The sequence below is a fragment of the Rhipicephalus microplus genome, chromosome 1, assembly GCF_043290135.1.
Source record: "Rhipicephalus microplus isolate Deutch F79 chromosome 1, USDA_Rmic, whole genome shotgun sequence".
Taxonomy (NCBI): domain Eukaryota; kingdom Metazoa; phylum Arthropoda; class Arachnida; order Ixodida; family Ixodidae; genus Rhipicephalus; species Rhipicephalus microplus.
The window spans coordinates 13,548,197-13,566,715 of NC_134700.1; the positions used below are offsets into that span (position 1 = coordinate 13,548,197).

At 41.8% G+C, this 18,519-nt stretch overlaps 3 non-coding genes across 3 annotated transcripts; all 3 read right to left on the reverse strand.

The window, feature by feature from the left end:
• Window positions 1-5,017: 5,017 nt before the first annotated feature.
• On the reverse strand, window positions 5,018-5,090 carry TRNAA-UGC (transfer RNA alanine (anticodon UGC)). Its single transcript has one exon. It is a non-coding gene; the product is annotated as a tRNA-Ala (tRNA).
• A 7,192-nt stretch (window positions 5,091-12,282) lies between these two features.
• Window positions 12,283-12,355, reverse strand: TRNAA-UGC (transfer RNA alanine (anticodon UGC)). The gene has a single exon. It is a non-coding gene; the product is annotated as a tRNA-Ala (tRNA).
• A 5,833-nt stretch (window positions 12,356-18,188) lies between these two features.
• On the reverse strand, window positions 18,189-18,261 carry TRNAT-UGU (transfer RNA threonine (anticodon UGU)). Its single transcript has one exon. It is a non-coding gene; the product is annotated as a tRNA-Thr (tRNA).
• Between the last annotated feature and the right edge of the window lie 258 nt (window positions 18,262-18,519).

Consider the following 18,519-nt stretch of genomic DNA (forward strand, 5'->3'; position numbering starts at 1 on the left):
AAGTGGATGAAAAAATAACCAGCCGTGGGCAGGAATCGAACCTACGACCTTCGAATAACGTGTTCGATGCTCTAACCACTGATCTACCACAGCTGCCTTCCCGCCATCCACTTTTTTGAGTTTATATGTGAACTCAGAAGAAGGAGTGACAGTCAGCGCCATCTATAAGCCAAACGACGAATGTGAAAACACTCCTATGCGCATGTTTGGCGTCACGTAGCACGTGAATTTATTATGAGCGAGCAGCTGATTAATTGTCCCTCTTATACAACCTAAACACACCAAGTCTGCCAGTACGAGACCGTCGTTCAATGAAATAAGGGAAAGAAGTGTATACCTAAGGGCTCGTTTTTGCGTGTTTTAACACAATATTAATGAGATCTAACAGACAGTAATGCCAAGGAATGTACAGAGGAAGTTATTAGAACCAATGGAATGTAAATAAGAAGAAAGAAAAGTGGATGAAAGAGTAACGAGCCGTGGGCAGGAATCGAACATACGACCTTCAAATAACGCGTTCGATGCTTTAACCACTGACCTACCACAGCGGCCTTCCTTCCATCCACTTTTTTGAGTTTATATGTGAACTTAGAAGAAGGAGTGACAGTCAGCGCCATCTATAAGCCAAACGACGAATGTGAAAACACTCTTATGCATATGTTTGGCATCACGTAGCACGTGAACTTATTATGAGCGGGCAGCTGATTAATTGTCCCTCTTATACAACCTAAACACACCAAGTCTGCCAGTACGACACCCTAGCTCAATGAAATAGAGGAAAGAAGTGTATACCTAAGGGCTCGTTTTTCCGTGTTTAACACAATATAATGAGATCTAACAGACAGTCATGCCAAGGAATGTACAGGGGAAGTTATTAGAACCAATGGAATGTGAATAAGAAGAAAGAAAAGTGGATGAAAAAATAACCAGCCGTGGGCGGAATCGAACCTACGACCTTCGAATAACGCGTTCGATGCTCTAACCACTGATCTACCACAGTTGCCTTCCCTCCATCCACTTTTATGAGTTTATATGTGAATTTAGAAGTAGGAGTGACAGTCAGCGCCATCTATAAGCCAAACGACGAATGTGAAAACACACTTATGCACATGTTTGGCGTCACGTAGCACGTGAACTTATTATGATCGGGACGCTGATTAATTGTCCCTCTCATACAACCTAAACACACCAAGTCTGCCAGTACGAGACCCTAGCTCAATGAAATAGGGGAAAGAAGTGTAAACCTAAGGGCTCGTTTTTTCGTGTTTTAGCACAATAATAATGAGATCTAACAGACAGTCATGCCAAGGAACGTACAGGGGAAGTTATTAGAACCAATGGAATGTAAATAGGAAGAAAGAAAAGTGGATGAAAAAATAACAAGCCGTGGGCAGAAATCGAACCTACGACCTTCAAATAACGCGTTCGATGGTCTAATCACTGAGCTGCCACAGCGGCCTTCCCTCCATCCACTTTTTTGAGTTTATATGTAAATTTGGAAGTAGGAGTGACAGTCAGCGCCATTTATAAGCCAAACAACGAATGTGAAAACACTCTTATGCGCATGTTTAGCGTCACGTAGCACGTGAACTTATTGTGAGCGGGCAGCTGATTAATTGTCCCTTTTATACAACCTAAACACACCAATTCTGCGAGTACGAGACCCTCATTCAATGAAATAAGGGAAAGAAGTGTATACCTAGGGGCTTTGTTTTTTCGTGTTTTACCACAATTATATTGAGATCTAACAGACAGTAATGCCAAGGAATGTACAGGGGAAGTTATTAGAACCAATGGAATCTAAATAAGAAGAAAGAAAAGTGGATGAAAAAATAACCAGCCGTGGGCAGGAATCGAACCTACGACCTTCGAATAACGCGTTCGATGCTCTAACCACTGATCTACCACAGCTGCCTTCCCTCCATCCACTTTTTTGAGTTTATATGTGAACTTAGAAGAAGGAGTGGCAGTCAGCGCCATCTATAAGCCAAACGACGAATGTGAAAACACTCCTATGCGCATGTTTGGCGTCACGTAGCACGTGAACTTATAATGAGCGAGCAGCTGATTAATTGTCCCTCCTCTACAACCTAAGCACACCAAGTCTGCTAGTACGAGACCCTCGTTCATTGTAATAAGGGAAAGAAGTGTATACCTAAGGGCTCGTTTTTGCGTGTTTTAACACAATATAATGAGATCTAACAGACAGTAATGCCAAGGAATGTACAGGGGAAGTTATTAGAACCAATGGAATGTAAATAAGAAAGAAAAGTGGATGAAAGAGTGACGAGCCGTGGGCAAGAATCGAACATACGACCTTTAAATAACGCGTTCGATGCTCTAACCACTGAGCTACCACAGCGGCCTTCCATCCATCCACTTTTTTGAGTTTATATGTGAACTTAGAAGAAGGAGTGACAGTCAGCGCCATCTATAAGCCAAACGACAAATGTGAAAACACTCCTATGCGCATGTTTGGCATCACGTAGCACGTGAACTTATTGTGTGCGGGCAGCTGATTAATTGTCCCTCTTATACAACCTAAACACAACACGTCTGCCAGTACGAGACCCTCGTTCAATGAAATAAGGGAAAAAAGTGTATACCTAAGGGCTCGTTTTTCGTGTTTTAACACAATATTATTGAGATCTAACAGACAGTAATGCCAAGGAATGTACAGGGGAAGTTGTTAGAACCAATGGAATGTAAATAAGAAGAAAGAAAAGTGGATGAAAAAATAACCAGCCGTGGGCAGGAATCAAACCTACGACCTTCGAATAACGCGTTCGATGCTTTAACCACTTAGCTACCACAGCGGCCTTCCTTCCATCCACTTTTTTGAGTTTATATGTGAATTCAGAAGAAGGAGTGACAGTCAGCACCATCTATAAGCAAAACAACGATTGTGAAAACACTCTTATGCGCATGTTTGGCGTCACGTAGCACGTGAACTTATTATGAGCGGGCAGCTGATTAATTGTCCCTCTTATACAACCTAAAGACACCAAGTCTGCCAGTACGAGACCCTCGTTCAATGAAATAAGGGAAAAAAGTGTATACCTAAGCGCTTGTTTTTCCGTGTTTTAACACATTAATAATGACATCTAACAGACAGTAATGCCAAGGAATGTACAGGGGAAGTTATTTGAACCAATCGAATGTAAATAAGAAGAAAGAAAAGTGGATGAAAAAATAACCAGCCGTGGGCGGAATCGAACCTACGACCTTCGAATAACGCGTTCGATGCTCTAACCACTGATCTACCACAGCTGCCTTCCCTCCATCCACTTTTATGAGTTTATATGTGAATTTAGAAGTAGGAGTGACAGTCAGCGCCATCTATAAGCCAAACGACGAATGTGAAAACACACTTATGCACATGTTTGGCGTCACGTTGCACGTGAACTTATTATGAGCGGGCAGCTGAATAATTGTCCCTCTCATACAACCTAAACACACCAAGTCTGCCAGTACGAGACCCTAGCTCAATGAAATAGGGGAAAGAAGTGTAAACCTAAGGGCTCGTTTTTTCGTGTTTTAACACAATAATAATGAGATCTAACAGACAGTAATGCCAAGAAATGTACAGGGGAAGTTATCAGAACCAATGGAATGTAAATAAGAAGAAAGAAAAGTGGATGAAAAAATAACCAGCCGTGGGCAGGAATCGAACCTACGACCTTCGAATAACGTGTTCGATGCTCTAACCACTGATCTACCACAGCTGCCTTCCCGCCATCCACTTTTTTGAGTTTATATGTGAACTCAGAAGAAGGAGTGACAGTCAGCGCCATCTATAAGCCAAACGACGAATGTGAAAACACTCCTATGCGCATGTTTGGCGTCACGTAGCACGTGAACTTATTCTTAGCGGGCAGCTGACTAATTGTTCCTCTTATACAACCTAAACACACCACTTCTGCGAGTACGAGACCCTTGTTCATTGAAATAAGGGAAAGAAGTGTATACCTAAGGGCTCGTTTTTGCGTGTTTTAACACAATATTAATGAGATCTAACCGACAGTAATGCCAAGGAATGTGCAGGGGAAGTTATTAGAACCAATGGAATGTAAATAAGAAGAAAGAAAAGTGGATGAAAGAGTAACGAGCCGTGGGCAGGAATCGAACATACGACCTTCAAATAACGCGTTCGATGCTCTAACCACTGAGCTACCACAGCGGCCTTCCTTCCATCCACTTTTTTGAGCTTATATGTGAACTTAAAAGAAGGAGTGACAGTCAGCGCCATCTATAAACCAAACGACAATTGTGAAAACACTCCTATGCGCATGTTTGGCGTCACGTAGCACGTGAACTTATTATGAGCGAGCAGCTGATTAATTGTCCCTCTTATACAACCTAAACACACGAATTCTGCGTGTACGAGACCCTCGTTCAATGAAATAAGGGAAAGAAGTGTATACCTAGGGGCTTTGTTTTTCCGTATTTTAACACAATATTATTGAGATCTAACAGACAGTAATGCCAAGAAATGTACAGGGGAAGTTATCAGAACCAATGAAATGTAAATAAGAAGAAAGAAAAGTGGATGAAAAAATAACCAGCCGTGGGCAGGAATCAAACCTACGACCTTCAAATAACACGTTCGATGCTCTAACCACTGAGCTACCACAGCGGCCTTCCCTCCATCCACTTTTTTGAGTTTATATGTGAATTCAGAAGAAGGAGTGGCAGTCAGCACCATCTATAAGCAAAACAACGATTGTGAAAACACTCTTATGCGCATGTTTGGCGTCACGTAGCACGTGAACTTATTATGAGCGGGCAGCTGATTAATTGTCCCTCTTATACAACCTAAAGACACCAAGTCTGCCAGTACGAGACCCTCGTTCATTGAAATAAGGGAAAAAAGTGTATACCTAAGCGCTCGTTTTTCCGTGTTTTAACACAATAATAATGAGATCTAACAGAGAGTAATGCCAAGGAATGTACAGGGGAAGTTATTAGAACCAATGGAATGTAAATAAGAAGAAAGAAAAGTGGATGAAAAATAAACAGCCGTGGGCAGGAATCGAACCTACGACCTTCAAATAGCACGTTCGATGCTCTAACCACTGAGCTACCACAGCGGCCTTCCCTCCATCCACTTTTCTGAGTTTATATGTGAATTCAGAAGAAGGAGTGACAGTCAGCACCATCTATAAGCAAAACGACGATGGTGAAAACACTCTTATGCGCATGTTTGGCGTCACGTAGCACGTGAACTTATTATGAGCGGGCAGCTGATTTATTGTCCCTCTTATACAACCCAAAGACACCAAGTCTGCCAGTACGAGACCCTCGTTCAATGAAATAAGGGAAAGAAGTGTATACCTAAGGGCTCGTTTTTGCGTGTTTTAACACAATATAATGAGATCTAACAGACCGTAATGCCAAGGAATGTACATGGAAGTTATTTGAACCAATGGAATGTAAATAAGAAGAAAGAAAAGTGGATAAAAAAATAACCAGCCGTGGGTGGAATCGAACCTTCGACCTTCGAATAACGCGTTCGATGCTCTAACCACTGATCTACCACAGCTACCTTCCCTCCATCCACTTTTATGAGTATATATGTGAATTTGAAGTAGGAGTGACAGTCAGTGCCATTTATAAGCCAAACGACAAATGTGAAAACACTCCTATGCGCATGTTTGGCATCACGTAGCACGTGAACTTATTGTGAGCGGGCAGCTGATTAATTGTCCCTCTTATACAACCTAAACACACCAATTCTGCGAGTATGAGACCCTCATTCAATGAAATAAGGGAAAGAAGTGTATACCTAAGGGCTCGTTTTTGCGTGTTTTACCACAATATAATGAGATCTAACAGACAGTAATGCCAAGGAATGTACAGGGGAAGTTATTAGAACCAATGGAATGTAAATAAGAAGAAAGAAAAGTGGATGAAAGAGTGACGAGCCGTGGGCAAGAATCGAACATACGACCTTTAAATAACGCGTTCGATGCTCTAACCACTGAGCTACCACAGCGGCCTTCCATCCATCCACTTTTTTGAGTTTATATGTGAACTTAGAAGAAGGAGTGACAGTCAGCGCCATCTATAAGCCAAACGACAAATGTGAAAACACTCCTATGCGCATGTTTGGCATCACGTAGCACGTGAACTTATTGTGTGCGGGTGGCTGATTAATTGTCCCTCTTATACAACCTAAACACAACACGTCTGCCATTACGAGACCCTCGTTCAATGAAATAAGGAAAAAAAGTGTATACCTAAGGGCTCGTTTTTCGTGTTTTAACACAATATTATTGAGATCTAACAGACAGTAATGCCAAGGAATGTACAGGGGAAGTTGTTAGAACCAATGGAATGTAAATAAGAAGAAAGAAAAGTGGATGAAAAAATAACCAGCCGTGGGCAGGAATCAAACCTACGACCTTCGAATAACGCGTTCGATGCTTTAACCACTTAGCTACCACAGCGGCCTTCCTTCCATCCACTTTTTTGAGTTTATATGTGAATTCACAAGAAGGAGTGACAGTCAGCACCATCTATAAGCAAAACAACGATTGTGAAAACACTCTTATGCGCATGTTTGGCGTCACGTAGCACGTGAACTTATTATGATCGGGACGCTGATTAATTGTCCCTCTCATACAACCTAAACACACCAAGTCTGCCAGTACGAGACCCTAGCTCAATGAAATAGGGGAAAGAAGTGTAAACCTAAGGGCTCGTTTTTTCGTGTTTTAACACAATAATAATGAGATCTAACAGACAGTCATGCCAAGGAACGTACAGGGGAAGTTATTAGAACCAATGGAATGTAAATAGGAAGAAAGAAAAGTGGATGAAAAAATAACAAGCCGTGGGCAGAAATCGAACCTACGACCTTCAAATAACGCGTTCGATGGTCTAATCACTGAGCTGCCACAGCGGCCTTCCCTCCATCCACTTTTTTGAGTTTATATGTAAATTTGGAAGTAGGAGTGACAGTCAGCGCCATCTATAAGCCAAACAACGAATGTGAAAACACTCTTATGCGCATGTTTAGCGTCACGTAGCACGTGAACTTATTGTGAGCGGGCAGCTGATTAATTGTCCCTTTTATACAACCTAAACACACCAATTCTGCGAGTACGAGACCCTCATTCAATGAAATAAGGGAAAGAAGTGTATACCTAGGGGCTTTGTTTTTTCGTGTTTTACCACAATTATATTGAGATCTAACAGACAGTAATGCCAAGGAATGTACAGGGGAAGTTATTAGAACCAATGGAATCTAAATAAGAAGAAAGAAAAGTGGATGAAAAAATAACCAGCCGTGGGCAGGAATCGAACCTACGACCTTCGAATAACGCGTTCGATGCTCTAACCACTGATCTACCACAGCTGCCTTCCCTCCATCCACTTTTTTGAGTTTATATGTGAACTTAGAAGAAGGAGTGGCAGTCAGCGCCATCTATAAGCCAAACGACGAATGTGAAAACACTCCTATGCGCATGTTTGGCGTCACGTAGCACGTGAACTTATAATGAGCGAGCAGCTGATTAATTGTCCCTCCTCTACAACCTAAGCACACCAAGTCTGCTAGTACGAGACCCTCGTTCATTGTAATAAGGGAAAGAAGTGTATACCTAAGGGCTCGTTTTTGCGTGTTTTAACACAATATAATGAGATCTAACAGACAGTAATGCCAAGGAATGTACAGGGGAAGTTATTAGAACAAATGGAATGTAAATAAGAAAGAAAAGTGGATGAAAGAGTGACGAGCCGTGGGCAAGAATCGAACATACGACCTTTAAATAACGCGTTCGATGCTCTAACCACTGAGCTACCACAGCGGCCTTCCATCCATCCACTTTTTTGAGTTTATATGTGAACTTAGAAGAAGGAGTGACAGTCAGCGCCATCTATAAGCCAAACGACAAATGTGAAAACACTCCTATGCGCATGTTTGGCATCACGTAGCACGTGAACTTATTGTGTGCGGGCGGCTGATTAATTGTCCCTCTTATACAACCTAAACACAACACGTCTGCCATTACGAGACCCTCGTTCAATGAAATAAGGAAAAAAAGTGTATACCTAAGGGCTCGTTTTTCGTGTTTTAACACAATATTATTGAGATCTAACAGACAGTAATGCCAAGGAATGTACAGGGGAAGTTGTTAGAACCAATGGAATGTAAATAAGAAGAAAGAAAAGTGGATGAAAAAATAACCAGCCGTGGGCAGGAATCAAACCTACGACCTTCGAATAACGCGTTCGATGCTTTAACCACTTAGCTACCACAGCGGCCTTCCTTCCATCCACTTTTTTGAGTTTATATGTGAATTCACAAGAAGGAGTGACAGTCAGCACCATCTATAAGCAAAACAACGATTGTGAAAACACTCTTATGCGCATGTTTGGCGTCACGTAGCACGTGAACTTATTATGATCGGGACGCTGATTAATTGTCCCTCTCATACAACCTAAACACACCAAGTCTGCCAGTACGAGACCCTAGCTCAATGAAATAGGGGAAAGAAGTGTAAACCTAAGGGCTCGTTTTTTCGTGTTTTAACACAATAATAATGAGATCTAACAGACAGTCATGCCAAGGAACGTACAGGGGAAGTTATTAGAACCAATGGAATGTAAATAGGAAGAAAGAAAAGTGGATGAAAAAATAACAAGCCGTGGGCAGAAATCGAACCTACGACCTTCAAATAACGCGTTCGATGGTCTAATCACTGAGCTGCCACAGCGGCCTTCCCTCCATCCACTTTTTTGAGTTTATATGTAAATTTGGAAGTAGGAGTGACAGTCAGCGCCATCTATAAGCCAAACAACGAATGTGAAAACACTCTTATGCGCATGTTTAGCGTCACGTAGCACGTGAACTTATTGTGAGCGGGCAGCTGATTAATTGTCCCTTTTATACAACCTAAACACACCAATTCTGCGAGTACGAGACCCTCATTCAATGAAATAAGGGAAAGAAGTGTATACCTAGGGGCTTTGTTTTTTCGTGTTTTACCACAATTATATTGAGATCTAACAGACAGTAATGCCAAGGAATGTACAGGGGAAGTTATTAGAACCAATGGAATCTAAATAAGAAGAAAGAAAAGTGGATGAAAAAATAACCAGCCGTGGGCAGGAATCGAACCTACGACCTTCGAATAACGCGTTCGATGCTCTAACCACTGATCTACCACAGCTGCCTTCCCTCCATCCACTTTTTTGAGTTTATATGTGAACTTAGAAGAAGGAGTGGCAGTCAGCGCCATCTATAAGCCAAACGACGAATGTGAAAACACTCCTATGCGCATGTTTGGCGTCACGTAGCACGTGAACTTATAATGAGCGAGCAGCTGATTAATTGTCCCTCCTCTACAACCTAAGCACACCAAGTCTGCTAGTACGAGACCCTCGTTCATTGTAATAAGGGAAAGAAGTGTATACCTAAGGGCTCGTTTTTGCGTGTTTTAACACAATATAATGAGATCTAACAGACAGTAATGCCAAGGAATGTACAGGGGAAGTTATTAGAACAAATGGAATGTAAATAAGAAAGAAAAGTGGATGAAAGAGTGACGAGCCGTGGGCAAGAATCGAACATACGACCTTTAAATAACGCGTTCGATGCTCTAACCACTGAGCTACCACAGCGGCCTTCCATCCATCCACTTTTTTGAGTTTATATGTGAACTTAGAAGAAGGAGTGACAGTCAGCGCCATCTATAAGCCAAACGACAAATGTGAAAACACTCCTATGCGCATGTTTGGCATCACGTAGCACGTGAACTTATTGTGTGCGGGCAGCTGATTAATTGTCCCTCTTATACAACCTAAACACAACACGTCTGCCAGTACGAGACCCTCGTTCAATGAAATAAGGGAAAAAAGTGTATACCTAAGGGCTCGTTTTTCGTGTTTTAACACAATATTATTGAGATCTAACAGACAGTAATGCCAAGGAATGTACAGGGGAAGTTGTTAGAACCAATGGAATGTAAATAAGAAGAAAGAAAAGTGGATGAAAAAATAACCAGCCGTGGGCAGGAATCAAACCTACGACCTTCGAATAACGCGTTCGATGCTTTAACCACTTAGCTACCACAGCGGCCTTCCTTCCATCCACTTTTTTGAGTTTATATGTGAATTCAGAAGAAGGAGTGACAGTCAGCACCATCTATAAGCAAAACAACGATTGTGAAAACACTCTTATGCGCATGTTTGGCGTCACGTAGCACGTGAACTTATTATGAGCGGGCAGCTGATTAATTGTCCCTCTTATACAACCTAAAGACACCAAGTCTGCCAGTACGAGACCCTCGTTCAATGAAATAAGGGAAAAAAGTGTATACCTAAGCGCTTGTTTTTCCGTGTTTTAACACATTAATAATGACATCTAACAGACAGTAATGCCAAGGAATGTACAGGGGAAGTTATTTGAACCAATGGAATGTAAATAAGAAGAAAGAAAAGTGGATGAAAAAATAACCAGCCGTGGGCGGAATCGAACCTACGACCTTCGAATAACGCGTTCGATGCTCTAACCACTGATCTACCACAGCTGCCTTCCCTCCATCCACTTTTATGAGTTTATATGTGAATTTAGAAGTAGGAGTGACAGTCAGCGCCATCTATAAGCCAAACGACGAATGTGAAAACACACTTATGCACATGTTTGGCGTCACGTTGCACGTGAACTTATTATGAGCGGGCAGCTGAATAATTGTCCCTCTCATACAACCTAAACACACCAAGTCTGCCAGTACGAGACCCTAGCTCAATGAAATAGGGGAAAGAAGTGTAAACCTAAGGGCTCGTTTTTTCGTGTTTTAACACAATAATAATGAGATCTAACAGACAGTAATGCCAAGAAATGTACAGGGGAAGTTATCAGAACCAATGGAATGTAAATAAGAAGAAAGAAAAGTGGATGAAAAAATAACCAGCCGTGGGCAGGAATCGAACCTACGACCTTCGAATAACGTGTTCGATGCTCTAACCACTGATCTACCACAGCTGCCTTCCCGCCATCCACTTTTTTGAGTTTATATGTGAACTCAGAAGAAGGAGTGACAGTCAGCGCCATCTATAAGCCAAACGACGAATGTGAAAACACTCCTATGCGCATGTTTGGCGTCACGTAGCACGTGAACTTATTCTTAGCGGGCAGCTGACTAATTGTTCCTCTTATACAACCTAAACACACCACTTCTGCGAGTACGAGACCCTTGTTCATTAAAATAAGGGAAAGAAGTGTATACCTAAGGGCTCGTTTTTGCGTGTTTTAACACAATATTAATGAGATCTAACCGACAGTAATGCCAAGGAATGTGCAGGGGAAGTTATTAGAACCAATGGAATGTAAATAAGAAGAAAGAAAAGTGGATGAAAGAGTAACGAGCCGTGGGCAGGAATCGAACATACGACCTTCAAATAACGCGTTCGATGCTCTAACCACTGAGCTACCACAGCGGCCTTCCTTCCATCCACTTTTTTGAGCTTATATGTGAACCTAAAAGAAGGAGTGACAGTCAGCGCCATCTATAAACCAAACGACAATTGTGAAAACACTCCTATGCGCATGTTTGGCGTCACGTAGCACGTGAACTTATTATGAGCGAGCAGCTGATTAATTGTCCCTCTTATACAACCTAAACACACGAATTCTGCGTGTACGAGACCCTCGTTCAATGAAATAAGGGAAAGAAGTGTATACCTAGGGGCTTTGTTTTTCCGTATTTTAACACAATATTATTGAGATCTAACAGACAGTAATGCCAAGAAATGTACAGGGGAAGTTATTAGAACCAATGAAATGTAAATAAGAAGAAAGAAAAGTGGATGAAAAAATAACCAGCCGTGGGCAGGAATCAAACCTACGACCTTCAAATAACACGTTCGATGCTCTAACCACTGAGCTACCACAGCGGCCTTCCCTCCATCCACTTTTTTGAGTTTATATGTGAATTCAGAAGAAGGAGTGGCAGTCAGCACCATCTATAAGCAAAACAACGATTGTGAAAACACTCTTATGCGCATGTTTGGCGTCACGTAGCACGTGAACTTATTATGAGCGGGCAGCTGATTAATTGTCCCTCTTATACAACCTAAAGACACCAAGTCTGCCAGTACGAGACCCTCGTTCATTGAAATAAGGGAAAAAAGTGTATACCTAAGCGCTCGTTTTTCCGTGTTTTAACACAATAATAATGAGATCTAACAGAGAGTAATGCCAAGGAATGTACAGGGGAAGTTATTAGAACCAATGGAATGTAAATAAGAAGAAAGAAAAGTGGATGAAAAATAAACAGCCGTGGGCAGGAATCGAACCTACGACCTTCAAATAGCACGTTCGATGCTCTAACCACTGAGCTACCACAGCGGCCTTCCCTCCATCCACTTTTCTGAGTTTATATGTGAATTCAGAAGAAGGAGTGACAGTCAGCACCATCTATAAGCAAAACGACGATGGTGAAAACACTCTTATGCGCATGTTTGGCGTCACGTAGCACGTGAACTTATTATGAGCGGGCAGCTGATTTATTGTCCCTCTTATACAACCCAAAGACACCAAGTCTGCCAGTACGAGACCCTCGTTCAATGAAATAAGGGAAAGAAGTGTATACCTAAGGGCTCGTTTTTGCGTGTTTTAACACAATATAATGAGATCTAACAGACCGTAATGCCAAGGAATGTACATGGAAGTTATTTGAACCAATGGAATGTAAATAAGAAGAAAGAAAAGTGGATAAAAAAATAACCAGCCGTGGGTGGAATCGAACCTTCGACCTTCGAATAACGCGTTCGATGCTCTAACCACTGATCTACCACAGCTACCTTCCCTCCATCCACTTTTATGAGTATATATGTGAATTTGAAGTAGGAGTGACAGTCAGTGCCATTTATAAGCCAAACGACAAATGTGAAAACACTCCTATGCGCATGTTTGGCATCACGTAGCACGTGAACTTATTGTGAGCGGGCAGCTGATTAATTGTCCCTCTTATACAACCTAAACACACCAATTCTGCGAGTATGAGACCCTCATTCAATGAAATAAGGGAAAGAAGTGTATACCTAAGGGCTCGTTTTTGCGTGTTTTACCACAATATAATGAGATCTAACAGACAGTAATGCCAAGGAATGTACAGGGGAAGTTATTAGAACCAATGGAATGTAAATAAGAAGAAAGAAAAGTGGATGAAAGAGTGACGAGCCGTGGGCAAGAATCGAACATACGACCTTTAAATAACGCCTTCGATGCTCTAACCACTGAGCTACCACAGCGGCCTTCCATCCATCCACTTTTTTGAGTTTATATGTGAACTTAGAAGAAGGAGTGACAGTCAGCGCCATCTATAAGCCAAACGACAAATGTGAAAACACTCCTATGCGCATGTTTGGCATCACGTAGCACGTGAACTTATTGTGTGCGGGCGGCTGATTAATTGTCCCTCTTATACAACCTAAACACAACACGTCTGCCATTACGAGACCCTCGTTCAATGAAATAAGGAAAAAAAGTGTATACCTAAGGGCTCGTTTTTCGTGTTTTAACACAATATTATTGAGATCTAACAGACAGTAATGCCAAGGAATGTACAGGGGAAGTTGTTAGAACCAATGGAATGTAAATAAGAAGAAAGAAAAGTGGATGAAAAAATAACCAGCCGTGGGCAGGAATCAAACCTACGACCTTCGAATAACGCGTTCGATGCTTTAACCACTTAGCTACCACAGCGGCCTTCCTTCCATCCACTTTTTTGAGTTTATATGTGAATTCACAAGAAGGAGTGACAGTCAGCACCATCTATAAGCAAAACAACGATTGTGAAAACACTCTTATGCGCATGTTTGGCGTCACGTAGCACATGAACTTATTATGAGCGAGCAGCTGATTAATTGTCCCTCTTATACAACCTAAACACACCAAGTCTGCCAGTACGAGACCGTCGTTCAATGAAATAAGGGAAAGAAGTGTATACCTAAGGGCTCGTTTTTGCGTGTTTTAACACAATATTAATGAGATCTAACAGACAGTCATGCCAAGGAATGTACAGGGGAAGTTATTAGAACCAATGGAATGTGAATAAGAAGAAAGAAAAGTGGATGAAAAAATAACCAGCCGTGGGCGGAATCGAACCTACGACCTTCGAATAACGCGTTCGATGCTCTAACCACTGATCTACCACAGTTGCCTTCCCTCCATCCACTTTTATGAGTTTATATGTGAATTTAGAAGTAGGAGTGACAGTCAGCGCCATCTATAAGCCAAACGACGAATGTGAAAACACACTTATGCACTTGTTTGGCGTCACGTAGCACGTGAACTTATTATGATCGGGACGCTGATTAATTGTCCCTCTCATACAACCTAAACACACCAAGTCTGCCAGTACGAGACCCTAGCTCAATGAAATAGGGGAAAGAAGTGTAAACCTAAGGGCTCGTTTTTTCGTGTTTTAACACAATAATAATGAGATCTAACAGACAGTCATGCCAAGGAACGTACAGGGGAAGTTATTAGAACCAATGGAATGTAAATAGGAAGAAAGAAAAGTGGATGAAAAAATAACAAGCCGTGGGCAGAAATCGAACCTACGACCTTCAAATAACGCGTTCGATGGTCTAATCACTGAGCTACCACAGCGGCCTTCCATCCATCCACTTTTTTGAGTTTATATGTAAATTTGGAAGTAGGAGTGACAGTCAGCGCCATCTATAAGCCAAACGACGAATGTGAAAACACTCTTATGCGCATGTTTAGCGTCACGTAGCACGTGAACTTATTGTGAGCGGGCAGCTGATTAATTGTCCCTTTTATACAACCTAAACACACCAATTCTGCGAGTACGAGACCCTCATTCAATGAAATAAGGGAAAGAAGTGTATACCTAGGGGCTTTGTTTTTTCGTGTTTTACCACAATTATATTGAGATCTAACAGACAGTAATGCCAAGGAATGTACAGGGGAAGTTATTAGAACCAATGGAATCTAAATAAGAAGAAAGAAAAGTGGATGAAAAAATAACCAGCCGTGGGCAGGAATCGAACCTACGACCTTCGAATAACGCGTTCGATGCTCTAACCACTGATCTACCACAGCTGCCTTCCCTCCATCCACTTTTTTGAGTTTATATGTGAACTTAGAAGAAGGAGTGGCAGTCAGCGCCATCTATAAGCCAAACGACGAATGTGAAAACACTCCTATGCGCATGTTTGGCGTCACGTAGCACGTGAACTTATAATGAGTGAGCAGCTGATTAATTGTCCCTCCTCTACAACCTAAGCACACCAAGTCTGCTAGTACGAGACCCTCGTTCATTGTAATAAGGGAAAGAAGTGTATACCTAAGGGCTCGTTTTTGCGTGTTTTAACACAATATAATGAGATCTAACAGACAGTAATGCCAAGGAATGTACAGGGGAAGTTATTAGAACCAATGGAATGTAAATAAGAAGAAAGAAAAGTGGATGAAAGAGTGACGAGCCGTGGGCAAGAATCGAACATACGACCTTTAAATAACGCGTTCGATGCTCTAACCACTGAGCTACCACAGCGGCCTTCCATCCATCCACTTTTTTGAGTTTATATGTGAACTTAGAAGAAGGAGTGACAGTCAGCGCCATCTATAAGCCAAACGACAAATGTGAAAACACTCCTATGCGCATGTTTGGCATCACGTAGCACGTGAACTTATTGTGTGCGGGCAGCTGATTAATTGTCCCTCTTATACAACCTAAACACAACACGTCTGCCAGTACGAGACCCTCGTTCAATGAAATAAGGGAAAAAAGTGTATACCTAAGGGCTCGTTTTTCGTGTTTTAACACAATATTATTGAGATCTAACAGACAGTAATGCCAAGGAATGTACAGGGGAAGTTGTTAGAACCAATGGAATGTAAATAAGAAGAAAGAAAAGTGGATGAAAAAATAACCAGCCGTGGGCAGGAATCAAACCTACGACCTTCGAATAACGCGTTCGATGCTTTAACCACTTAGCTACCACAGCGGCCTTCCTTCCATCCACTTTTTTGAGTTTATATGTGAATTCAGAAGAAGGAGTGACAGTCAGCACCATCTATAAGCAAAACAACGATTGTGAAAACACTCTTATGCGCATGTTTGGCGTCACGTAGCACGTGAACTTATTATGAGCGGGCAGCTGATTAATTGTCCCTCTTATACAACCTAAAGACACCAAGTCTGCCAGTACGAGACCCTCGTTCAATGAAATAAGGGAAAAAAGTGTATACCTAAGCGCTTGTTTTTCCGTGTTTTAACACATTAATAATGACATCTAACAGACAGTAATGCCAAGGAATGTACAGGGGAAGTTATTTGAACCAATGGAATGTAAATAAGAAGAAAGAAAAGTGGATGAAAAAATAACCAGCCGTGGGCGGAATCGAACCTACGACCTTCGAATAACGCGTTCGATGCTCTAACCACTGATCTACCACAGCTGCCTTCCCTCCATCCACTTTTATGAGTTTATATGTGAATTTAGAAGTAGGAGTGACAGTCAGCGCCATCTATAAGCCAAACGACGAATGTGAAAACACACTTATGCACATGTTTGGCGTCACGTTGCACGTGAACTTATTATGAGCGGGCAGCTGAATAATTGTCCCTCTCATACAACCTAAACACACCAAGTCTGCCAGTACGAGACCCTAGCTCAATGAAATAGGGGAAAGAAGTGTAAACCTAAGGGCTCGTTTTTTCGTGTTTTAACACAATAATAATGAGATCTAACAGACAGTAATGCCAAGAAATGTACAGGGGAAGTTATCAGAACCAATGGAATGTAAATAAGAAGAAAGAAAAGTGGATGAAAAAATAACCAGCCGTGGGCAGGAATCGAACCTACGACCTTCGAATAACGTGTTCGATGCTCTAACCACTGATCTACCACAGCTGCCTTCCCGCCATCCACTTTTTTGAGTTTATATGTGAACTCAGAAGAAGGAGTGACAGTCAGCGCCATCTATAAGCCAAACGACGAATGTGAAAACACTCCTATGCGCATGTTTGGCGTCACGTAGCACGTGAACTTATTCTTAGCGGGCAGCTGACTAATTGTTCCTCTTATACAACCTAAACACACCACTTCTGCGAGTACGAGACCCTTGTTCATTGAAATAAGGGAAAGAAGTGTATACCTAAGGGCTCGTTTTTGCGTGTTTTAACACAATATTAATGAGATCTAACCGACAGTAATGCCAAGGAATGTGCAGGGGAAGTTATTAGAACCAATGGAATGTAAATAAGAAGAAAGAAAAGTGGATGAAAGAGTAACGAGCCGTGGGCAGGAATCGAACATACGACCTTCAAATAACGCGTTCGATGCTCTAACCACTGAGCTACCACAGCGGCCTTCCTTCCATCCACTTTTTTGAGCTTATATGTGAACTTAAAAGAAGGAGTGACAGTCAGCGCCATCTATAAACCAAACGACAATTGTGAAAACACTCCTATGCGCATGTTTGGCGTCACGTAGCACGTGAACTTATTATGAGCGAGCAGCTGATTAATTGTCCCTCTTATACAACCTAAACACACGAATTCTGCGAGTACGAGACCCTCGTTCAATGAAATAAGGGAAAGAAGTGTATACCTAGGGGCTTTGTTTTTCCGTATTTTAACACAATAATATTGAGATCTAACAGACAGTAATGCCAAGAAATGTACAGGGGAAGTTATTAGAACCAATGAAATGTAAATAAGAAGAAAGAAAAGTGGATGAAAAAATAACCAGCCGTGGGCAGGAATCAAACCTACGACCTTCAAATAACACGTTCGATGCTCTAACCACTGAGCTACCACAGCGGCCTTCCCTCCATCCACTTTTTTGAGTTTATATGTGAATTCAGAAGAAGGAGTGACAGTCAGCACCATCTATAAGCAAAACAACGATTGTGAAAACACTCTTATGCGCATGTTTGGCGTCACGTAGCACGTGAACTTATTATGAGCGGGCAGCTGATTAATTGTCCCTCTTATACAACCTAAAGACACCAAGTCTGCCAGTACGAGACCCTCGTTCAATGAAATAAGGGAAAAAAGTGTATACCTAAGCGCTCGTTTTTCCGTGTTTTAACACAATAATAATGAGATCTAACAGAGAGTAATGCCAAGGAATGTACAGGGGAAGTTATTAGAACCAATGGAATGTAAATAAGAAGAAAGAAAAGTGGATGAAAAATAAACAGCCGTGGGCAGGAATCGAACCTACGACCTTCAAATAACACGTTCGATGCTCTAACCACTGAGCTACCACAGCGGCCTTCCCTCCATCCACTTTTCTGAGTTTATATGTGAATTCAGAAGAAGGAGTGACAGTCAGCACCATCTATAAGCAAAACGACGATGGTGAAAACACTCTTATGCGCATGTTTGGCGTCACGTAGCACGTGAACTTATTATGAGCGGGCAGCTGATTTATTGTCCCTCTTATACAACCCAAAGACACCAAGTCTGCCGGTACGAGACCCTCGTTCAATGAAATAAGGGAAAGAAGTGTATACCTAAGGGCTCGTTT